The sequence below is a fragment of the Passer domesticus genome, chromosome 15 (assembly GCF_036417665.1).
Source record: "Passer domesticus isolate bPasDom1 chromosome 15, bPasDom1.hap1, whole genome shotgun sequence".
Lineage (NCBI taxonomy): Eukaryota > Metazoa > Chordata > Aves > Passeriformes > Passeridae > Passer > Passer domesticus.
The window spans coordinates 7,701,133-7,723,709 of record NC_087488.1 but is presented as its reverse complement, the minus strand read 5'-3'; the positions used below and the strand labels follow the sequence as shown (position 1 = coordinate 7,723,709).

General features: G+C 38.7%; 1 protein-coding gene across 4 annotated transcripts in view; it reads left to right on the top strand.

The window, feature by feature from the left end:
• SHISA9 (shisa family member 9) overlaps positions 1–22,577 on the top strand; it is a 177,986-nt gene that overhangs the window by 33,789 nt on the left and 121,620 nt on the right. The window lies entirely within an intron of this gene.

Below are 22,577 nucleotides of genomic sequence, written 5' to 3'. Positions count from 1 at the left end.
GAGCATTAAATGCAATCATCTGATGAATGGAGAAAGCCCAATTAGCCATTCATGACTTAAGCCAGGGTTCAGACCAATTTATAAACCCAGAGAACTGAAAGTCCCCTTTGTTCTGCACTGTCAGGCTACAAGATGCATTACCTTGACAAAACCAAAATTGCAGACATCCAGCATTTGCTGTCAAAAAAACTGCCTGCAATTAAGGTCTTTTGGCAGCAACAGTGACAATAAGAGTAGAAACAGAAATATATTCAATGAGCATGAAATATAGTCAGGTATAATATTTCCTCACATTTTATATATTAGTATATATAAAATTAGAATTAGAATTCAGCTTCTAATTCAGAAGAATTAGATCGGCTTCTCCCAAGAAAAGTTCTTGAATATTATACTACACTTTAATATTTTATGTGGCTATTTGACACCATTTTTATCAGCTGTGCAAAATATATTAAATAATGAAATACTGCATTTCAATACGTGTACACACACATAGGTTTATGCATAAATTTATATGAAAATAATCCTACTTAGACTTCAATAGATGGACTTTACTCAATTGCAGAAAACAAGGTCAAAACATGCATTTTAGCAAATATTTTTCTCAGTGTGCAAAAAGTGCACATTTAAAGTAGATATATATATTTAAAAGTAAGACACTTCTATTATTACTGCTAATAGATTCTCTGTTATTTTTTAGTGTTGATATAACATTATATGCCTGTCATATGAATACAAAATTCTATCTTTTGGAGAGTTCTTAAAGTCATTGTAACTAAACCAAATCAGTTTTAAGACATGTTTTCAATTCTCCCCTTTTCAAAGGCTCTCCTTGTTACAGAAAATGTCCATAATACCAGCAAAAAATCCAATTCAGGCCCATTAGGTGGCTGAGCAGACCAAAACCACTGATTGTTATTTAACAACTTTGCAGAGCTGATGCGTAAAATTAATAAATGATTTAATAGCTTATAGGAAAAAGTTCGCATGGTTGACTTCAGTTCCTAAAATTTTTATAACTGACTTTATGCTTTCTAGTAATGCTGAGCTTGTAATCCTATTAGTCAGCTCTCTTTTTCAAGGTACACTAATTTGAATGCTTTCATTACTTTTCCTTGAATGTGTGCATTCTGTGGGCACAGTTTCAGGTCTGTTCCTGTTGGTCTGTGTCCCTCTGCTCCTGCAGCTGGAGATGGCATTTCGGGGAAAGCAGGTGTGTGGCCAGAAGATCCCTGGCTGCCAGAACCACCTCCTAGGACTTTTGGCTGCCAGTTGGCATTATATTTAAATTTGCTATTCTTCTGTGAGCAAAAGACACAAGCCTTGCCAGGCTGGGCTGAAGATACACCTGGATGAGGAGATGATGTTTGCACAGCACATGAAAGAAAGTGGATGTTGGCTGTATTAGAAAGGTTACTTGGTTTCCATTTAGAATATTCACAGGCAAGTTTCAAAAACTACTGCAAGTGGGGATCAAATGTTACCAGAGATAAAAGGAGAGTAGTGAACAATTTGCTACAGGTCACTTGTTTCAAGAAGACCTTTACTTCTGCATGGTGGTAGAGAGTGACACCTGGAGAGTCATAGCAGCAACCCTTGCCGTGCAGTCAGTTATTTCAGGATTTCATTACTTATTATTTTAAAGGGGGATCTTTAAATTGATATAGCTCATTTCTTAACATGAGAAGCCCATTTTTAAGGGCTGTGGCTTTTAGAGCCTTTTCATATTTCTTTCACATACTTCTCATACAGTTAATGTTATGCTGCCTTTTTATTGCATAGAAGGTGCACAAAAGCACTGATCAGTATTTTAGTGAGAAATTAGAGCAATTATTAAAAATGTTTGTGCCACTACCATGTAGATGAACTCAGTTAAATGGTCCTTTTTCAGAGTGGGAAGAGTCACAGAAAACTGACAGAAAGAAAATGACACTGTAGTAGCCATACTATAGATCTGTGCATAATAACTACCTTAACTAAAACTTTAAAAATGCTGCATTCTTCAAAGTCTCCATGCACTATACAACAAGCAATACAGTCATAGAACCAAAATTTATTGTGGAAGGGATCTTCAGAGGATATCTGGTTTGATCCTTTGCTCAAAACAAGTCTAAATAGATCAGGTTGCAAAGAGCTGTGTCCAGCTGTCTTGAGCACCTCACGGGACAGAAATTCTCTAGCATTGGTGAGAACCCTGTTGCAATATTTAACATTGTCCTGCAGAGCAGCATCTGCAGCTTGCAGTGCTGCATGAGATCCCTTCAGAGATGGAAGCTATCCTACTTGCTGAATTTAATGAGCTTCTGCTCAACCCTTTCTCCAGCCTGTCCAGTCTCTGAAGGGCAGCCTCTTTCTCCAGTGTGTTCCCTGCTGCTCCCAGTTTGGGGCCCTGCACATCCTTGCTGAGGGCACTCCACCCCTTCTCCTGCTGACTGCTGAAGACATTAAATGACATTGATCCCACTGCTAATCCCTGAGGGACCCCACCATTGGTCACAGTGCTTTGCTTGTAGTACTGCAGCCAGTTTTTCACCCATCCCTATCTGATCCTTATCCCATGAATTTGGTTTTAAGGACATCATGACAGACTGGGTCAAAGGACTTGCTGGAAAGTAAATTATACAACATCCACTGTCCTCCCCTTCTCTACATGGCTGGCAGCCTGATGGAGAAGGAGCCAATGCCCTTAAAAGCTGTAGCTATACCAAGATGAAGCAAATCATAATACTATTGCAATAAGTTGAGTTGTTGTTGTTTCACTTGCATTCAATAAAAAGGAAAAAAAAATTAAATCTGACACAGAATAAATTCCTAGTTAGCTGAATGTACTTTAGTATTACATGTCAGTGGCTTCGAGTATATATAAAAGGTACAGAGAGGTTTGTAGTGAGAAACATCTTCCTAACTGAAGAGAGATGAGAAGCAGCATTTTATCAAATATAAAAGATAACCATGAGTCAATTAATTTCACAGAGTGTTATAATGGAAGTATTTTGCTACTAGTGTGCAAAAATTATTGAGTACTTTATTAAAAGGCAGATAAATAACATCTCATTTCTTTTCTGAGGATATGTAAATAGGAAACTCAGTAAAAAAGTCAACCTAAATCACTGTTAGTCTTTGGGACTCATTCTGTTAAAGTGCTGAGCAAACACTTACTGAATGAAATGTGCCTCAGTGAATAAAATTCTAATTAGACTAATTGAGCTTTGATAACTGCTATGTCATTAAACATAGATTGGCCTTAAACTAATTGTATTTGCATTGTATTATGATTTCTATTAATTAATGCATTAATGTTTATATTCTGCAAACTCTTTTGAAGTAAATCATTAAAGTCTGTACCACTTAATCTGAAGTGAAATGCACTTTGAATACAAACCTGGCACTAGTAGAAACGGTTCTTTAAGGGACTGTGGTGCAGACCTTCCCCGTATTGGTTAAGAACAGCTGAGGACAGGTGGCTGTGGGTTTTCTGGACCCCCTCCCTGCCGAGCTCTCTGCAGAATGAGGCGAGGCTGGGGGGTTTGTGCCAGCTGCAGCAGTCCTGCAGTGCCCCCTGAGCTGCCTCCTGTCACTCAGCAGGACCACCTGCCAGCCCAAAGCAGGCCAAGCAGAGCTGAGAGGCTGCAGTGGGGCTGAGCACACCCCGGGGAGCTCCTGATGCTCCTTTTGGGGCACTGCGGGTGCCCTGCAGGCAGTGCTGACTCAGACCCCTCCTGTTGCACAAGTCAGGAATTCCTCAGTGATGCCCAGTCCCACTGCCCTTGGCTAGGAAAAACCCCTAACCAACAAACAAACAAGCAGCACAGTAACCCCCAAATGAGCCTAATGCAGTTTTAACCTGGGGGAACATGAGGCTGTGCACTCTGGAGTGTTCAGAATGGCTGTTGGCAACTGTTTGCTGTGAGAATTCCACTTTACACAGAAAACCTTATTTTGTAGAATTGTTCTGGCCTTATTTAATTTCAGTTCTATCAACAGATGATAGTCAACAAATCATTTCCTAAAGCCTACTTTCAGGAGCTGGCATTTCAAAATTCAAGTAGACTAAAATAAAATAATTGATTGATTAATTATATGTCAGCTGATCATTAATTTTATTTCATAAACCAAAACATCCAGTCTTCTGATTCATATACACTGAATATGCAGTGGCTTCCTATAACTGTAGAATGGAAGGCAAGGATATGAAGATTACTTTTTTCCTAAATAATTCTTAGCAGCTGGAATATCAGAAACTCATTTGCCAGACAACAGCACGGCTGAGAGCTTGCAAGGACTCACATGCTGCAGGACAGGTCTCACTGCTTCTGTACTGAACACTTGCTGGTGTTCAAGTATTTCTATTAAGGCTTTCAGGATAATTCTAATTTAATTAATTAACTGATACCACACTAGTACTGATATTTGGACTTCTAGAAATCGTGTCTCTCTTTTTGCCTAGATATCTACTGCATATGTTCACAATGTGAGTACTTCTCTGTAAACTCAGACCAAAAATAATCCTCTGTGGAAGTGAGCTTTATCTCCAGGGTTTGGATCACAGCTGAATGTGAACTTCTCTGGAACTTGGGCCTTGCAGGGAGGTTTTGATTTATATTCACCTGATATTCTCAGCCATGTGTGAGGAGATAAGCTTGGTTATTACTGTCACAAATGATAAAACCAAAAGAAGGGAATCTTTTGGAAAATCAGTGCTGTACATTTTTAACTTTTAGATGGGAAAAATTCCAAACAATTAACATATTTTATTTATCTGCTATACTCATTGTACTTGCATAGCTTGATTTGCTGACTCAATATTTTTGACTTTGAAGGTTTTTTACACTTTTATAGTGAAGTTTCACTTATTCAAGCCACTGCATGGTGAAGAATGAGGGGCACCCATACCCCAACTCCCTCTGACTGATGCATTCCACTTTGGAGATGCTGTCCTGGAAACTTCAGGGGAAGAGTAGAGGTGGACATTCTGCTTAGCAGGTCTGATGCCTTGAAGGTCTGTTGAAGTCATAGTGCAATTTACTGCTTTGTGTTCTTTCAGCATGAGTAGGACACACTGCAGACTTGATTTCCTACTTGACTTCCAGAGATGTGAAAATCTAGGATGATAGAATAAATCTCTCTTTTTGTTAGACAATATTTGCCTGCATCTCTAGGAATCTCACTGGGTGAATTGACAGATGGATATTTGTGTATAGATGGAATTAAAATGGTGGAACCATCAAGTTCCCAGCATTTTCAAAATTACGTGCCCTGTGGTATAAGAATATCTTTCATTCCTACTGAAAACTCAGGCTGCCTTCATAACAAGAATTCTTCTTCTAGAATTATGCTCTGCATTCTACTAGATAGCTTTAGATAATTGCATATTATTGGCTATTTTAAACATAAAGCAACATAACCAAACATCATAATGTAGTTTAAGTGTAATGACTTACTTTTACTTTTTGTACTTTTGACATCTGGCAATTTTTAAAAGTGCTATTTGTCTAAGGCAGTGCCAAGAAGTTCTTTTTCAAATGAATCTCTCTCCTGTGCCAGAAACACAAAGTGTTTATTTAGTTCATTACAGTATGGATGTCTATCTAAGTGACCCTTCATGTGTTCTTCAAATATGCAAATAGCATAATCCTTATACTTAAAGAAATAGCTACATATCCTATTTCAAATAAAAATGTATTCTTACTGTAGTCTCAGTCTCCCTACAGTGTTCAGAATAACAGCTCTGTTGTTTTTACACAATTAAAGTTGTGATTAAAGCAGTGCAGGAAAAACTGTGACAAACAGAGCTTACACACCAAAGATGTAAGAATTTTTCACTTTTTCATCAGGAACAAGGCTAAACACTATGTATACTTCACACCTGATAAGAGGGACAAAATTAGTTATTGCCATTTGCAAAGTGGCCACTGTAGGGCAAAGGATTCTTAAAATTTACAACAGTACCAACTGAATGAAGGAATTCTGTGTGAAAAATGTGCTATAAACAGAACTCTAGAGATGAGAGAATCGGGGGGAAAGTGCTGCCTTGATGTCCTACCAGCCATCCCATTCCACAGTCACTTCTACAGCCCTTATGCAAAACCAGAGGAATTCTGCTTTCTGGAGTATATAAGTATCTATTAGCTAGATGACCACATTTCTTCATTACAAATAAAACCCCTCTATTTTGAATGATAGTTTTAACAACAAAATGGGAAATGTAAATGGTCTAAACAATATTATACAAAAATTAAAGGTGACAGAAATATATTCAAGTTCAGCAGATTTTCTTGTGGTGAAAAAAAAAACCTCTGTACAATACTTTAAGTGCTGAATAAAATGTTTTGTGACAGAAATTTCCTACAAAGGAAAAATTGGAGGAGGCATGTTTCCAGTGTAGGGTGCATATATTTGACATACTGTAAAATTCACAAGTATTTAATTGTGTTAGTAAAATATATTCAGTGAGCTCCCTGTGGCTTTCAGCCAGTGTCTTGTCTGATTAGGCAATCTGAGGTAAATGTTTCAAAGTCACAGGCAGCCTTTGCTAAAAGGTTACAATCAGCCGTACCTGGTGATTCTCAGTGACTTCCCTAGCTGGAGCACTGCTTGGCTTTGGGATTTGGAGCCCTTTGAGCTTTGCTCATGCTGTAGTTACCCCACAGGAATTTGCTCATTGCAAAGGACATGAGGATCCCGCAGCCTGGGGGAGTCTCAGCTCTCACAGCTGAAATTTGGCATTAATTAGGAAGGGGAAGCTATAGCTTGTCAAACAAAGCTAATTTGAAGGTAATTTGGTTCACAAGCTGGATCGTCCAGTAAAAGCTAAATTTCATCTAAGCCATGGGCATTGCACTTCCTTTGCACACGTCTGGGAGGAAACAAGAACATAACAGGTTATAAAGAAAGTCATGTTCTGCCCATAGATTTCCTGTCTTTTATTAAATGTGTCTTAAGTGGTGGATTCAGACAGATTGCTTTGTAAATGTAATTATTTTTTTCCTATCAGTATTAGGAAAGGAAAGCAAGCAGGATTTATGAGACACTTTAGAAGAGGATTTGAAGCAGACTGATTAGCGTATCAGTCTTAATTATAATGTAAACTAAATAATATGAAATATTAATCTGTTGTTTTCAGACCAAAGAATCAATACACAGACTGGAAGTTAATTTTTTTCCCTTCACTTATGTCAAGAAATGAAGACAGCTTGATGTAGTTGTAGGATAGTTCTGGAATTTGTCAATTAAATTAAAACTACCAAAATACCATTCCTCAAAAATAAAAGCAAAAAGCTTCAGAACTAAGCACTTGACTGCTCTTTAAAATTGAATTTTAAAATATAATCTATTTTCCCTTTGCTTTTTCTAATGATAAATAAAAAGCATAAATAATTTAATAGAAAAATTAAATTAAGGAGAATCAATTTGTGACAGATTTACGAACGCATATAATGGCTCTTAACAAAATATTGAGCAGCCATGGTTAATTAAAACCCAGATTTCCTACATGATCAAAATGGACCATTCCAGAAATACTATTGGGAGTTTTTTACTTTTCTCATCCTGGATTCCATTTTCTTATTGATACCATGAAACCATATCCAGAAATCTCAGCCCTGCAGAAGATTCTGATCCAAATGGGGAACTTGGTGCCCAAGGAAGGTATTCTCCACACCTTAGCTCTTAGACATGCAGCTGATTTTTTCCTCTGAGCTCAGGAATGAAACTTTTCATTGGAGTTTCTCCTGGGCACTGAATGCAAGTTTCAGTCCTTTGTCTCAAGGATTGCAAGAGTTGAAGCTAGAGTTGAAGAGTTGAACTTGTGGTGCTCTTCCTGCTCTCCTGGAATGCCAGTGGGGCAGGGAGCTCCACCCTGCCTGTGCTACAGTGATTGTTCTCAATGTGCAGCAGAATTTTGCACAGAGAGCTCAATTTTCAGGTTTCTAAAAGATAGTGTGTGGACCAGGAACTGATATACAAGATTTCACTGTGGTTTGCAGCGAGGCAGAATAATGCAGGCGAGCTGCCAAACAGGAAAGCAAAACTTTTCAGCATAGACAAAACCCTTAAGCCTACAACTCTACCAGTAAATAGAATGAACTGAGAATCATTTTCTGCCCTGAGGTCAGTGGGATGGCCAAACCCACACAGCTCAGTCCTCTCACATCCCAGCCAGAGTGGCAGCGTGTGGTCTGTGCTGTCCCCACCACACGCAGACACCAGGGCTGGTGCTGCTGTGACCACTATGGACAGAGGAGGAACACTTAAGCAGAAAGGAAGTCCAAGCAGATTTTCACAACCAACTATAACTACACTAGCCTAATATTCTCCCAAGTAGATTTTAATCTGTTCAAAATGTTGTGTGGAAATTTTTTTTGTGGTAAATTGTGTCTCAGGGCACGCACACACAGGGGTCCAAATTTACCAGGGCCAGCACAGTGTCTGTTTGGGAGCAGCTGGTGCAGACAGATTATTCTATCAACACCAGAAGGTTGTGTGGCTCCCACTGCCCCCTGGGGCTGGCTCAGGACAGTCAGACCACTGCACTGAGGGTGCCTCCTCCATCCTGCTCCATTATTCCCTCCTCCCACCCAGTGCTGTGGCACGGCCTCTCTCAAGGTCAGCCATCCAGCCTCCAAAGCACTAAGGTTTTGTGACTAGGATTTGGCATTTAAATAGATTTTATTTTCAAGGCAACATTTTTTGCTTTTACTCTTTAAGTATCAGTTACTTGAAAATGTCAGAGACAATATTCAAGGAAAAATATAATCTTTTTTCCTCTTCCTGTCTCCCTGTATACATGGTCAGAGAACCATTTTTCTCTGTATTCTTTTCTTATACAGGTTGGGGTTATTGGTTCATTTGTTCAGCCAATTTTGCAGAACTGTCCTTGGCATTCAGGGACAAATGATTCTTTCCAATCAGCAAAAGGGAGACAAAAGAGATAATCCAATACGGCATTAGATTTGCAAGCAGTTCAAGGTCTTACAAGGCTTAAAAATATTTTTTTGTTTTTTTCAGAGAGATGTAGAGGTTTCTCAAAGAATTATATGGAACATTCTAAATTTGAAATAACAAGTTATAAGTGTGGAGACAGCAGAGCACAGCCAGTATATGACTTCCTTTCAGATTCCGATGACCTTGTCACTGTAATTATGAGGAAACAGTCCATTATTTTTATGTATTTAAAAAAACAAAAATTGCCTCTACATTTCTTGAGCGCCAAACAAAGTTTGGTATTCTTTTATAAAGGACTTGGAAACACCTGTTCCAAATGCAGTTCCAAATTCTGAGTTCAAGTTGTTGAAAGAAAATATGTCAGTAAATTTTCAAGCTACAAGCTTTAAGAGAAAAAAAATCCCTAAAACAAACAAAGATGTAGATGCCATTACTGATGTACCAATAAACACAATCTTTTTTTTTTTTATTTTTGCATAGCAAAGAATTTTCCTTAATTAAGAGTGAAACATACTATTGAGTTAAGATGAAAACCAGAAGGAATTGCTTAGGAAAACACAGGGAGTAGGCCTGATAGTGCCATCCCTTCTTTGCATTGACTTTTGGAGCTCAGCATTTCACAAGGTTTGACCAGGACTAAATTAATCCCTTGCATGCAAATGCCTGCATTATGAAAGAATTGCATCATTAGAGTGAGAGTGAAAAAAGTAGCTTAAACCCCAATCAGATCTTGAAATTAAATACTTTCTCCCTCTCCTGCCTGCCTGTTAGTATCTGCAAAATTTTCTTTGAACTTCTAAACATAGATCAATTTAAAAACAACATAAACAGAGGTGGCAGGCCTGATCTTAATCTACTGGAGTAGCTGTAGCTCACTTGGACAGAATTCCTCTTAATCTGGAATTTGGTGTGAAAAAGAAAAATTGTCATTGAGATGGCGTTGGCTGCTGGCTTGTGCTGGTGGCCAGTGTGGGGTCTGTGCATCAGGGATCTCTAGAGGCAGGTTCAGCTGGGGCTGGACCCCTTCCCTCCTGGAAACAGGAGCTGTCCAGACACAAATCAAGCCCTCCTTGTGTAGCCCATGAGCCTTTGTCTACCACAGCAAGGTCCCCCTACCACACACCCACACTTTTTTTTTTTAATACATTAAAAGAAAAATGTTGAGCCTTCTAAATATTTTTAAGGCAGCAATATTAAAATGAAACAAATTAAAATAAGGCACAAGGTGGGAGGTTTTACTTCCCCTTGTATGACTCCCTTTATGAATGAATCTTGCTCTTTTTCATACATTTATTGGCATAGTATAAACCAAAAATAAACCTACTTTACAAAAATCTTAGTCTGCATAACAGGCATCTAGAATTCTACCTGTATAGCTGGATGCAGCTGCTTTCATGGAAAAGAAGGAAATCAGCTAAATGGGTTTATGAAGCTTCAATTATTTTTTAGAATTATAAACAGAGAGAGGTGTAGTGATGAGATGTGTGGAAAAGCCTTCTATTTCAGGACTGCATGTTTGAAACACAGAAATATAGATGTATGAAAATTTTCTGATTATTTGAATTACATATTTGAATGTTTTTTACCAAAACCACTGAAATATTAGAATAAAATAATTCTTTAGTACACCTTGTGTGAGATAGATGCATATTTGCAGTATTTTGAGGTCTTCATAATTACTTTCATTCCAATGGCCTGACTCCAACACTTCATGTTAGCTGTTTGAAGTGTGTTTGAAGTTCTTTGTTAAAAGTAGACCTAAACTGGAATTCTTTGTCTAAGAAAGACTCATCCAACCTTCCATTTATGAATTAAAATAGATCTTTCCTCACCCCTTTCTCTTCTGAGTGACAGAAAATTCCTGTTTCTCCTTGTGAAGAGACTGGTGTCAGAGAAGTTTCCAAGGAAATAAAATGGTGAGCTGTAAAAAAAAAGATGCCTTGTGAGATAAAATTCATAGTCAAGAGAACAATACAGTTTTCAGGTCTCCTGTATTACATTTTTCAGGTGAAAACAAATCTTCTAATACCAAAAATAAGATTTAGCTACTGATCCTGAAAAGAAATATGAAAATAAGGGTGGTTTTAAAGATCCATATTCCATTCTACAAAGTTGTTTTGCAAGCACTGGAAACTTGTTTTAAAATTCCCATCCTTTTAATTAAAAAAATGGTTGTTTTAAGTTTTCTAAATATTAGACATAATAAGGATTTAGCTTTATTTAAGAAGAGAGTTAAAATACAAAGGACTACTTTTAGCTAAGGTTTCAAAAGCAAGCCCTTGAGCTTGGAGATGCATCTCTCCCTCAGGCTCTGGATCAGGCTTGACTGCCAGTTTGGTAGCAGAAGTGTTTTCACTGGGAGACTCTATTGCTACCTTACTGCAAACAGCTACTTTTCTAAACATAAAGAGTTACAACTCTCTGCAATGAGCAGTAAACCCTCAAAAGAGTGCATTCAAATTGTCTTTCTCTTTCTGAGCAGATTTTGTTGGTGTGTATTCCTTTCATCTGGAGATACCTGGATCCAGCAGGATTTGTCTGCTGTATGAAATCCAGTTTTGATCTCAAGAACTCCAGAGCATATAATTCTAAACTATATCTTTTATTAGGCAAATCTAGAGTGAAAAACCCAACTTTTTGCACCTTCAGCATTTTGTTCAACCATCCAAGATCATACCTAGGCTTTTAGCAGGCCCTTTGTTTCATCTGCTGATCCTGGATGTTACTACTTCCTTCAGTGAAATTATTTGTTTTCACCAAAATCTAAGCTTGGCATTTACTTTATATCACAAAATCCTATTTAGCTCTTCATAAAAGAATAAGTAACATAAGCACTGTGGAAGAGCTGATTCTGGTTCCTGGCTTTTTTATCAGCTGGCTGTGACTGTGGGCAGCCCAGGGAGGCCACCTGCCTCAAAGGCTTCCAAAACTTTTGCCTCCCCTGGGCAACAAGATACAGTTTTTGTTAATGGTTCCAGATGTTACTAGAGATTGGTGTTGCTCAGCTGCATTGCATTGATGATCATTCTCAGAGCAGGCAAGCAGTAATTAATTGATTCCATCTGTATCTGCACTGGGGCAGAATGTGATTTATAACAACTGTTCCTACAAAGCAGCAGAGAGCATAGCATCAACAAGTCAGCCCTGATGGGCCACAGGGATGCGGAGAGAATGGCACAAATTTCCACAAGAACATTCATATGTGCAAGTTAGGCTACTGCAGAGAACTTTCTGTAGCTTGAAGTTTGAATCAGAACACACATGTCACCTCGCTCTGCTATTCAGTGAGAATCACTTCATGACAAAATGTGTCCAAATACAGAGTCACTGAAAATAGTATCTGCAACTACTCTTGAGTAATTTTCAGTTAGAAGGTCGTATCCCCTCAGAGAAATGAAGCACCTTCTAACCAGGTTTACCATTTAATATTGAACCAGAGATTCTCTCTCTGTGACCTATTTTAGGAAACACAGAGTACAAGTATTACAGTGCATATACTGAAGTCGTCTTTCACTACTATTTTTGAAGTACTTATTATTCTGATAGGTTATTACAATTACATATTCATGAAAGAACAATGTAACTTTTTCTGACTGCTGCAAAAGTTCCAGTATTTACTGTAGGTAAGGAAGTTCTGGAGATCAGAATTCAGACAGTTCAAAACTTGGTCTCATAACTGTCACTATTGATGGCCAGAATTATGATCCATATCACATCATCTTATTTTGAATCATGCAGGTGATTTAAGGGCTTTATGCAATTTACAGAGTTTTGATGCATTTCATCCTTTGTTTCCATAGGATGAATGCAGATCTAGTCTCATTACTGATGACAGTTTTTACTCAAAGAAAAATTTGCTAGTTTAGTATTTGAGTACAGTCAATGGTTTTAGACTGAAGGGCAAGTTTTGCCTTGTGAAGGTTGAAATTTGTTTCATATTTTCTAAATGTGTTTTTCCTGAATAGTCTGTACATTTTGAGTAGAAGTCTAACAGATTCTGTATGTGGACTTGCTAGATCAGAAATCTGCTAAGAACAGCCAGGTGACAATTTGATGTTTGAACACAAATTACCTTTGTGAAGGCTCTGTCTTTCACACAGGCAAACAGAGCTTATTCTATTATTTACCACTATTTTGCAGTCCTGGTACAGGATAGGTGACTGTAGTATTTCAGTGTAGGCCTATCTATAATTAAAATAAACTTGCAAGTAATCTACTCTGACTGTGCTGTAGTAACAGCTGTCAGATTGAGCAGCACTTTGTAAATCACCTTCTGTTTAACGTGCAAGTGTTAGAGTTATTTATAACTATGCCATATAAACGTCACAAAGGATGTTTGGTGATTCGCAGATGATAACAAAGAGCATACTGTGGGACAGACAGAGAAGAGAAAGCAGCTTTTTTTTTTTTAGACAGAACCATTTGGAGTTCTTCACACTATTCCAGATCAGTCCTTAGGGTATCAGCATTGCCACTGGATTGGATTTCTACTCACTTTGCCTGAAATCCAGCTCTGCTGAAGCCAGCAAGAATTTCGCCTTTGTTTTTTCCAAGGGTCACACTTTCACTGATGGCTTTATGTGACAATTAATACATATTAATATGCAGAACAATGGAGTGAAAATTTAAGTCTGGTGGGTTTGCATCAAATGCAATAATTTCTCAGGTTTTATCTACCTCTGAACCATCAGGCACTGCTCATATGAATGACTAAGTGACACATATGCTATTTCACTAAATACGTTGTAGATGACAGCAAAAAATTGGCCCAGGGGTTCCACCAGCCTGAGGGGAAAAAGGCAGGTTCTGGCAAACTCACCTGAAACTGTGCGAAGCAAATATTTCTAATTTGACAACTGAGATCTCTTTAATGTCAGGATTTTTACAAAGTTAGCAAAGATTAAAAAAAAAAAAAAGTCTGTCAGAATATCCTAGGAAAGAAAGTCCCACTCTGTTTAAAGCTTGATAAAGCCCAGTTTTCCTCTTTTCAGCTTATTGACCAGAGAAAGTATTTGCTCTGTGACATGCATTGACACCACTGCCTAGAGAGCCAATCTTTAAATATCTAGGATAATTCAGGACAGGTATTTCTTCAGACTTTCAAAATTTTATGTTACTGGCTCCATGATTTTATGTTGCTGATTGTCAGGGAAGGGAATTTACAAATATATTTAATTTTTAATCTAAAGGCCTTTGGTTGTGGTCTTGTTCCTGATGACCTTAAACTTCTCTCCTGACTGTGGCCTGTGCTTTTTGATTGATGATCATCATATGCAGTTAAAACATAATAATTTTTAAAGAACTGATGAGTTTAAAATTACTTTAGCCATATTGAATTGATTGCTGGAGATTTAAGCTCTGATGAACAAGGAAAAGTTTTCTTCCTGGTTCCAGGGCTCCCTCCCCTTCAGCTGTTTGTGATATTTGATCGATTGCCTCACTCAGGAATGACTGAATCTGTCAAAACTGGTAGAAATTAGATTTGCCCAGAAATTTGTTCTACAGCTTAGGCAATGAGCTGGATTAACCACATCCATGGACCAAAATTGGTACTGCAGCTTTTAGGGAGGAAAGCTTGGGGACTGGTTTTCCCATAGTATGATAGCAAATATATCTGTGTGTGACCCCCAGCCTCCAGCTCAGAGCAGGTAAGTAACTCAGCATCCTCAGCCCTGACCTGATAAGCTTTCTACCTGATAAAGCTCTAATAAAAGATAATAGATAGAGCCCTATCAGCATGTGCTGCTTTTTCAGGAATGAAAGCTTTTCTAATGACAGCTAAACCTGGTCAGCTCAAGTGGAACAATGAATAATTATTGCAGAGATGAGAGATTTCTGCTTATTGGCCAATTTCATACAATTGATCATAGAAAGAAACATCATTTTAGTCTCCAGGCTCCTTGTCATGCTTTAGTCTTGTATAGTCTATGTAATTCAAAATGTAAAGCAGGCCTACAGAGAGGGGGAAGGTAGTGTAGCAAATGAAAAAGCAACAGAAAGGAGATTTTGATGACCTTAATTAATTCTCTGTGGTTGACAGTGGTATTTTGACTGTAGTTACTCGAGATTGCACTATGCAAGATTCCAATGACAAAAAAATACTCAAGCCAAAATTTGCAGGTGAAAAATAAATTTGCTATGAGACCTGCAATTCATTGATAGATATTAAAATTTTCTTTATGCTTGTTATGTAACAGAATATCTACTGCTACATCCAGACCTTTTTAAAAATTTCTTTTCAACTTCAGGAGTTTCTTTCCATTTACCCTTCTGGTTTACTCCTGTTAAGTAGCAGCTCTCAGAGAAATCATATCACAATAAATTAGTCTTTTCAGAGTACCCCTAAAATGTTGTACTAATACCTGGTAGCTGATACAAATCTATTCAGCTCATGTGGCATAAGTTTAATTGCTTGTTGAAATAATAGCTTGTTGTTGGCTTTGACCAGCATAGCTGCTGCCTAAAAACTGCATGCTCAAAACCACTCCTAAAACAAGTCCCATAGGCTTTAAATAGGCAGAAACAGTCAATCAGATCCCCATAAAGTAGCCCATCTTAATGTTATATTTATTTAAATTCTTCGCACCCTTTCTTTGAAATGAAGAGACAGTGTCCACATATCCTTCACAGTTCATTAATCTTACCAGGATCCAGTGGCATATTAATCAAAGCTCCTGAAAGGAATGCTGTCTGCAGCTGACTGTAGTGTACACAAGTTGTCTCATTGCATTTCTTTGGAGAAGCACATTTATCCAGCACAGCATCCTTAAGGATTTAATTGCTAACTTAGACATTCCCCACATTTGCCAAAATAAAAACACAAAGGGTCTTTTGTCAAGAATTCCTTTGTTTACTGAAGGCAACTTTGTTCTTGAAGAAGAAAAGCAAAACAAACCAAAATTAAATTTCTCTGTTACATTTCTTCATATTTCACCCAGGAGTTAATTTATACCTTCAGTGGGCTGGTGAAAAAGAGATGAGCTGGAGACACCTGCTGATCAGGTGCCTCACAATTAAAGAAAACAAAAATGATGATTGGAAAAAAACCTATTTGTACAGCTTGATAATTGAAGAGTGTATATTAAAATATGCAACTTTGGAGTGTACCCTGGAGTTGACAGACTAACTATGATATAGAGGTTCAGGAAGAATAATGATAACAGATGCTTTGGCTTTGCTTCCAGCACTTTGACTGATGGCTGGAAATCAATACCACAGCTGCCATAGGAGGTTAATGCCATTGACTGGGTGTGCACTGCTTTTTCCATCTTCAGGAAACAGACTTTTGAAGTTGCATGTTATCAATCATACTTTAATCACCGTTTTGTGTTTTATCAAGCAACAGATATTGACATTGGGGGTTCTGAATTTTTAATGGCGTTTTAATTCTTGAGAGTTCTCAGCTCTCATAATAACAGTACTTAGAACTAGACTTTAAAGAAACCATATGCACAATTTTAATTCTTGCAACAGCATGCTCCAGACTGCACCTACTTTACTGTATTCCTTTGGTTTCAGAAGTGGCCCTTTCCTATCTCCTCTCCCCATCTGGAAAGTTTCACTTTGATGCTGTGTGCGTCTTTTCCAAGACACCAAGCCAGCAGTCTTGAGCAAGTCCTGATACCAGGCATTGCTCAGACTGCTTTTCTGTACATTAAGAGCTCAGTTAATATGCTTATGTTAATAAGACTTTTCCAGTGTCCTATAAATCCCAAACAATCCATACAAAATGTGCTACACTTTTCTAGACTTTCCAGAATTAAATACAGGTGTAAAATTCAGAATCCGCTTGGATAGAAAGATAGTGTTTTGGCACAGGTGTTGCAGTACTAAACTACTAACGTAAAAACAAATGCAAAATAAGAAAATACCCCACCAGAGGTGAATTTTGATGAGAGCTGCTTCTCTGACTGAGCTGCCCTAAACTGCTGCAAGTGAGGGAGCCCCACACCCAGACCCTGCAGAAAGTGCCCTCCTCACCCTCCCCTTGTGATTCACCTGGGGCTGTGCCTTTGAGCACACTCAGCCAAAACCTCTTGAATGGGAGAACTATGAAGTCTGCAGGCAGTAATTAAACCAAACTAGAACTGGCTTTCCTCTCATTTTATTGAGATTTGACAGATATCAGAAGTAAGTAGAGTCACAAAACTGAGATACAACAGGATAAAAAGCAGAACAAAAGCTACATGAAAACAAACCTGCAGTGTAGAAATAAGGTAATATCCAAGGTGTTTGGGCTCTTTTATCAGATTTTTAGTCTTTATTCAAAGAATATTTTTCATTCACCAAAGGATTCACACCCGTGCTCTGAATAATGGGGATATTTAGACACTGAGAATTTATTCTTAAAACATACATATTAAAAAAATAGAGCATATATATGTGCAATTATTTTATAATTTCTCAAAATTTTAAAGAATCTCTAGATTGATATCTGCAAGCATATGTTACATTTTAAATATTTTCTGTGATTTTCCCTTTAAGAAGAAAAAAGGGAAAAAAATGTTTTTTAGTTTAATTCCTGTGTTGTTGGGATTAAAGTTTAACAGGTTCAAATGATGTACAGGCTGATGAAGGCTGGTTTATGGTAATAACTGCACAGCTCTCCATGTTTAACATAACTGAAGAGCAACTCTTTCCTTTTCAGCTCTTACTGGAAAACTGTTCTTAAATCCAGTTCCTCTGGAAGGAGAATTAGTAGAGCAGGAGCCTGCAGCTGTTCTGAGAGGCAGATCCTGGGCTGCATTACAGTGGATTTGTTTGCAAAAAGACAAGTAAAGGATCCCTTATACTTTTCCCTATTTTGCTGCTTTGCATCTTTAGCATAAGGATGGGTGTATCTATCTCACCTCTTGCAGATTTTGTAAGTACCAGGGAGTGCTGTTCAGTAGATGCAATGAAGCAGGAGTGCAGAGAATGCGGACAAGATCAACTCATGTTTTAGTCACATGAATGAATCACTGTTTTCTTGGTAGGGAATTGCTAATCAGAATTGTATTACAGAATTGTTTGGTGTTAACCTGCACTGGTAAAGAAACAGCCTTGTTGTACCTGCAGGACAGAAGAAGGGATGGGTCAAGTAACCCTTTCCTTGCCTAGCCTGTGTCTTTGAGGAGCTCTTACAGCCCTGGCACAGCTCTGCTGCTCCTCACCCTCACGCTCAGGATTCTTCCTCCCCCTGCACCCTGGCTGATGAGGCAGACAGGAGAGGTGTCTGGCACCAAGGGAGGCCGTGCTGTGCCGTGTCAGTGTCCCTGCAGGAGCTGTGTCCCCCAGCCACAGCCGAACCACGCCATTCCAGCCTCCCCAGCTCCTGTTCCCCGGGCAGGGCTGTACCCGTGGGAGCTCCTGCAGTGACCAGGGCAGGTTTGGGTCCAGCCCGTTCCAGCTTCACTCCTCAGCCTAAAGAAAGGCTGCAAAACCTGGGGAGCAACACCATTGCTTTGAAATATTTATCCATTAGATGTGCATAGAGGGACTCTGTCAGCCAAACACTGCGTGGTGTAAGGAAAGAAGACACTGTTTTCCAACTCGTGAATCATCTAATGAGTGCTGGCATTTAACTACTGGGAAATAACCAATCCCCCAATCAACAAAAAAGGTAGATAAATAACAAATATTATTTAAAAATCGCATCAGATTTAGGCATGTTGAACGAAGAAATCTGTGTATGTGCTACTGTAAGTATTTTGTTTACCTGTGTTGTTATATTTCTTTAGCATATGTTTTTCTGTTTATACAGCAATGCACTTGTAAACCAGAACACCGATTTTATCCAACTGCTGCATAGAGATCCCCATTAATTCATGCTAATTTTTTTAAAATCTGTATTTCAACAGGATGAATTTTTGATATGGCTAGCAGTGGATTCTCTCATATAACATTATTTTTAAAAAATTCATTACCTCTAGAGTTTTCTGCCTTTCAAGCCTGCGGTTTATTTGTAGTTACTAATTTCATCTGCTATAAAACTTACCCCTAGGTCCTCTTCACAACAAATGTCTTGGGGTAATCATAAAAACTAACCTGATTCCCTTATCTGAAATGTAAAATATTGATGTTGCTCTACTGTTGCCCACAAAAAAAAAAAAAAAAAAAAAACGAAAAAAAAAAAAAAGAAAAATTAAGGTCAGTCTAATGGAAATTAATACTCAAAGGATGCTAAGTTATGCCAAGGATTTAGTCACAGATAAACTCCAGTTGCTAACTTTTAAAAGTAAAAATGACTGAGAAAGTATTCCTAATATGTAAGCAGTGAAGTTTTACTTCCCAATTCTAAGAAGATAGTTTTGCTGGTTTTAAGTTAGTCACTTTGCTTTCAAGTATCAGACAAATCAAATGCAAGCACTTAGAACCACACACTCACTCTGAAACAAACATTGTAATAGTGGCCTGGAGATAATAAATGCCTATTTAGGAATTAGGACACCAGAAACTACTTGCCAGAGGTAAAATGATCTGACACAGACAAGGGAGATTTAAACATGAGTTTAAATTACTCACAGAGAAAGCCTTGGACTCTTGTTTCTGACTCTCCTTGTGTTGTCCAAACATGAACACTGGAACTCAAATGAGAGATGGTCTTGGCTCAACCTTGTACTGCCAGATTGTTGGTTTGCTGTTTTGTTTTTTTTTTTTTTTTTAAATCCTTACTGGCCTTTTTTCCTCCATTTATCCAAGAAAGATGTTTAGAAAAATTAAGCTATAAATACCTTAATTTCTGAATTGAAATAATAAAAATATTATTTCCTCCTCAAATAATCCTCTAGAACATGACCTCGGCATATTTTGGCCTAGGTATCCTTTTAGCTGGTACAAAGAATACCAACAGAAGAAGGATCTGCTCTTCCTCACAAGCAGGCTGACATGTTTCACAAACTGAAAGCTGGTCCAAAGTGCACACAACTCAAACATTCCAGATCTTAGTCAGTATTGAATCTTTTGTGCTGTTTTATTTGAGGCGAGAAATGTTTTAGAGAATGATGAAGAAGTTGGATATCTATTCAGGAAGCTTTTCATCAGAGCTTGCTTCTGGGTGGTTCTTCCATGGAACAGCCAAAGCCAGCAGTTGCCCACGGCAGCGAAGTGGGACAAGGGAAGAGCTGTGTCCCTGCTCTTCACTCTCCTACCCCAGAGCTCTGACAGCCAGGCAGGCTCTGCTCTTAATCTGGTAAAGATGTGACAAACGGATGTGTAGGCCACAGCAGCCACCACGCAGAAAGCCTCTCCCTTCTCCTTCTCAGGGGAGTGGACTAAGACTTTTAAAAAGAGGCAACGAGTGGGGCTTTGAAAGAGGATTTCCTGCTGGGCATGCTGGAGCTTCCCTGCAGTCAGGTCACCCTGGGCTTGTGGGGAGCAGTGGGCACTGGAAAACTCACCCTGTATGAAAGACCACATGAGCTCTTTCTGGCAGTGAATTCCAGATGTGTGGAGGGAGACACAGGGCTCCATGTGCATCTCTCTCCCTGAGGCAGGACTTTGGAATCTGACTGAGAGCAGCGGCCGGAGGAGGAGATGTTTACAGCAGCCCATGCAGTTCCCAGGAGAGGGGACTGCAGCAGTGGTGGGGATGGGAACCTGTTGGGCACATGTGGTCACAGCTGGTGCTATTAACTCAGCCTCCAGCACAGCCTTTCTGGCTCCCTCTCGAGTACCAGACGCCACAGAGTAGGAGCAGACGTATTTCCTCCTGATGTCATTTCCAATTCTAATTTCATAGAGCTGCGAAGGGAGAATGTATCAGAGGCAGGCTCCTCCTGTTACCTCCCACCCCAATGTGTGGGTTGGTACGTCATCCTTCAGTTTCTTGGGAAGGAAAGAGGAGCATGCTGAAGATGTGCAATACCGGCTTTTGTATTTTTATTTTCTTTTCCATGTTATGCTTCTGTATGTCTCCTGGGATCACCGAGTGATTAGCCACAAACTCTGGCTGATGATCCCTTTACAAGCAGTTTGCTGTGCTACTCTAGAAAACCAGACTATCCTTCAGGCAAAAGCAGCATATACAAAATATGATGTATTTGCAAAAAATGTGCCTTTCTGTCTTTGAAGCTGCCTGTAATTACATATCCAGGGAATTGTTTGATGTTTACATTTTCAAGTATACGACTGCTTGTATTTAACATAATATTTTTCATCTTTTCCCTTTCTTGTTTCATTTTTTGTGGTCATAAATTAAATTACATTATGTTGCAAAAAGAATGAGGATTGAGAGCGAGTCACAGCAGCCCTGAAACAAGAAGCCAGGAAGGCACTTTTAGGTGGTGGCCATGTCCCCTGAGCCTTCCAGAGGAGATGCCAGCTGGCTCACTCTAGCAGCTCCCATTCAGAAGAGAGACTGGCTATTTCCCATGATGTCTGATGCCCAAAGGGATCCACTGACGAGTCTGACATCACTCCTTGGGGAGAAAAACTGGCCAGCTGCCACAGCCTCTCCCCCCTGCAGCCAGACCAAATGTCTCCTGCTCAGAAAAGCTGGCTTTGGGCCCTTGGGTTAAATTCTCTTGGATTTAGGAGCATGGATTCTGAAAACCTTAGTTGGTTTCAAAGGAGATATTACGGATTTACACCAGCTTCCTTGTGATCAGAAGCCAAGTGAAGTCTAGAGTACATAAAATAAATCCAGGCTTTTGGTCTAAATTTATAAGGCTGCTTTAGAAAGCCTTCAAACAAGATTTATCCTCTGGTCCAAAATACCAATTTCAGTTGACTTCATCCTTGTCAGCCATTGAACAACATCCTAAAAATCTTATTTTGCCCCTAACACAACATTTATTATTTACATAATATATGTGTATATGTGTAAACAGTACCACGGAAATAATTTCTACTATAAATTTACTGTCTTCTTTAAAAAAAATTACTGTGGCTTTCTGACTATTCTTGAACTCATTTATTGTTCTCACAAACACTTTATAAAAATTTTAATAGAGCAATTTATACTCTTTAGGTTGAGAGTTAATTTTGTTCACACAAATAGACTGTTATTGCAACTTTATGGCTGCAGACATGAGCCCAAATAATGAACTCCAGGAACAATGCACTGACATCAGTGGGATTGTGTGTTTCTGCAGGCAGAATTATGTTGTTAAATTTTGAGCAATCTTTGTACATTTTGGTTGTTGATATCTCGGACATTTGAATTAGAGAAGCTTAATGATGCTTACTATAATTATAGCCTTTGAATACTTAAAGTATTCTTTAACTATTTTTATGTATTGTCTGGAGCAATTCCTGCTTTTTAAATTAGATGCTTAAACGGATGGTCAGTAATGTGCTGTCTGGTGCTATGGTGGCCATCAGCTGCTTGGGACAACATTTAGGATCCCTGACATTTTTGAAGAGATGCTATTGGAGCATTAGTGGGTTTGTCTCTTGTTAGGATTGTTTAATTCTGCTTTGTGAGTGTGTTCTCAACTGCCAGCACTGAGAAGCTTCAACCACGTGAGTTATGTCTTCCCTACTCTACTTCAGGAGATTTATTTTCAGCTAGAGAAGCTTTAGACAGAGTCTAGCTCAGCAAAAAGGTGGGAAAAGGCACAGGAAGTGCCAATGGGGATGGGGAAAAGTGGGAACTTGAGGGAAGGAAACTAATTTGGGAGACATTACTGGGAAGGGGAAAGGAGCCCAGAGGA